Consider the following 2,987-nt stretch of genomic DNA (forward strand, 5'->3'; position numbering starts at 1 on the left):
GTGTGTGATGAGAAGCTCCTACGCATGTCGGCTAACCTCTAGCCTTCCTCAGGGAGTTGTGAATAGCACCATCTTAGAGATGGGAATATATAGAGTCCTGTGGGCAGGAAGTCTGTAATTAGTGACTGGGCTGTTAGGGGTTGTCATGGTAACGATCGGGCTGCACTGCTGTCCAGAGTGAGAATGACAGGTGATTTGGATTGTCTGAATAAGGTCACCAGGGCAACTGAATAATGTGAATGAACCTGCATGGTGCTTAAGCATAATATAAATCAGCGAACATTTTGTGAAGTTAGGGAAATAAAGGCGGTTGCCCTTTGGTTAATTGAATGAAAATAATAAAAAAATAAAAATAAAAAATAAAAACATGGGTAAACTGAAGTTTAAAAAGGAATGGAAATGGGTGCAGTCCATACTTGTTGATGGCTATAGAATTGGCAATGTGTAGGAAAGACGTTTATATATATGAATACAGTAAGAGGGGTTGGTGTTGAATAATCAATACGAGAATAAATAAATTAAATTAACTTGATTGGAATAAGAATGAAATTAATTTTATATATATATATATATATATATATATACACACATACATATATACATATATATATATACCGTGTTTCCCCGATAATAAGACACTGTCTTATTTTATTTTTTGGTAAAAAAAAACAATAGGGCTTATTTTCGGGGTAGGTCTTATTTTAATTAACATTGACAGCAGTGCCCCTTATGCAGGCCCCCTTGTAGAAGTGCACCTTATGCAGCCCCCCTGTAGCAATGTCCCTTATGCAGCCCCCCTGTAGCAGTGTCCCTTATGTAGCCTCCCTTGTACGATAGCAGTGCCGCTTATGCAGGCCCCCCCCCTGTAGCAGTGTCCCTTATGCAGCCTCCCTTATTGCAGTGCAAACCCCCCTGTAATTGATCCCCCACCCACCAGTACAGTACTGTACTTACCTGACTCGCACACTCGCGGCCACGCCTGCTGGATCATGTTAGATCCAGTCAGCGCGCAAGTGAGAGGGACATCGGCGACGGCGGCGAGTTTCCTGTTTGGTAGTTGTTTTAAAGCCAAGGCAACCTCCTCCTCTAGAACATCTGGTTCATACTCGCTTGGGTTTTCCTGGCCGATGGGCTGATTTGGTCGATTGCCTGCATATAATTCCATTGTGTATTCCTTCCACCTGTGCTTGATTTGGTCTTCATTCAGTAGGATTTTACCATTCCGGTCTTTGATGGTCGCTGCTTTGCGTGACGTAAATAGCACACGTGCCTGCTTCACAAAGGCGAACAGTTCACGAATGTGGCCTTGCTTGTTTGACTCTTCCAATTTTGTGCACTGTTCATTCCAGTAACGTTCCTTATCTCGTCTCGCTTCTCTCTGAAATTCTGCATTTAGCAATTTGAATTCGATACTATTGCCAGAGGCCTTGGCTGTTCATCTCTTTCTTGAAATTTCAATCGACGCATCAGATAACCATTGTGATTTCTTTGCTGGTTCTTTGTACGGAACAAATGTTTTCGATTCATCCATTATGATTGCTTTCATTCCTTCCCAAGATCCTCTGGGTCTTTTCCAGTTGTACTCAGCAGTTCGAATCGTTTTTTTACCGCTATTCCATATTGTGCTGGAATATTATTGGTATCAAAACGTCGCATTGTAGGCGTCCTTTTGATGGTGTTGAACCGGAGTTTCACTTTAGCGATGAGTAGCTGACGGTCAGAGCCACAATCCGCACCTGGGAGTGTTTTAACTGCTTGTATTGAGCTCTTCCATTGTTGTTGGCAGAGAAAGTAATCAATCTGATTGCGATGTTGACTGTTAGGAGATGTCCATGTGTATAAGCGACATTTAGGCTGTTCAAACCACGTGTTCATGATCAGTAGACGATTTTCTTGACAGAACTGAACCAGCCGGTCCCCGGCCTCATTCCGTTTTCCTAATCCGAATTTGCCAACGACCAGTGGCTCTTCTCCTTCACCTACTTTTGCATTGAAATCTCCAGCAATAAAGATGATGTCTTTAGCAAGAATTTGGTCGACTGCTTGTTGGAGGTCTGCATAAATTGTTCAATATCCTCTTCTGTTGCATCTGAAGTGGGCGCATAAACCTGCAGCAGTGTGATAGTACGGGGTTTCCCGTAGAAACGAACAGACATGATTCTGTCGTTGATTACATTGAACCCCTGAACGGACTTGGCGATTTTCTTTTTCATGATGACAGCTACTCTATTACATCTGATGTTGTCGTTACTGGAGTAGGAAATTGCATAATCATCGCTGTTAAAGTATCCACTGCCAATCCAGTGAAGTTCGCTGACACCAAGGATATCGATATTTAGATGTTCCATCTCCCTTTTAACGATATTGAGTTTGCCTGTGTTCATGCAATGGACGTTCCATGTTCCGATGTTGTGAGCCTTAGTAAAATGCAGACAACTTATTTTGCTTGAAGCTGCATCAGCATAACGTCCTGACGGCTTTATCCGATCCACATCATAAATGCTCGAGTTACGCGAAGGTCGTCGTTGTTCTTCCCTGGTAGCATGTCGGGTGCCTTCTGGCTCAGGGGGCCCACCTTCCAGCACCATAGTCGAAAGCGATTGTTTGTGATCCATAAAGTATTTTGGCAGTAATAGTGGAGTAGTTTGCCATTTCTTTCTCTACCCCTCCCCATTTATCCGGGCTTGAGACCGGCACGTAGCTGTTGACAACTACATGGCTGGGTTATATATAGATATACTGTATGTATGTATGTATGTTAGGTGACACCCCTTGATGAAGTCTCTGACGAAACTAGTTGGGTGTGGCCAGGAATTGTGAGACTGTGGAACAGTCATCTGTCTACGTCCAGAGGCAGTGCGGTGTGCGGCTGGTTGCTGACGTACGGAAGATGTCCGGCTAAGTTTACAGACCTACCAGATCACACGTGAAACTTCTAACTTTGATGTATGCGGGCAGATTTTATTAAACATTGTGTTTTTTACTAT

The 2,987-nt window shown here is 43.2% G+C and overlaps 1 pseudogene; it reads right to left on the bottom strand.

Annotated features, from left to right (window-relative positions):
- Positions 1 to 1,542: 1,542 nt before the first annotated feature.
- On the bottom strand, positions 1,543 to 2,588 carry LOC148525798 (protein CFDP2 pseudogene; annotated as a pseudogene).
- Positions 2,589 to 2,987: the final 399 nt, after the last annotated feature.

The sequence above is a fragment of the Taudactylus pleione genome, unplaced genomic scaffold (genome assembly GCF_031769625.1).
Source record: "Taudactylus pleione unplaced genomic scaffold, aTauple2 ptg000100l, whole genome shotgun sequence".
NCBI lineage: Eukaryota > Metazoa > Chordata > Amphibia > Anura > Myobatrachidae > Taudactylus > Taudactylus pleione.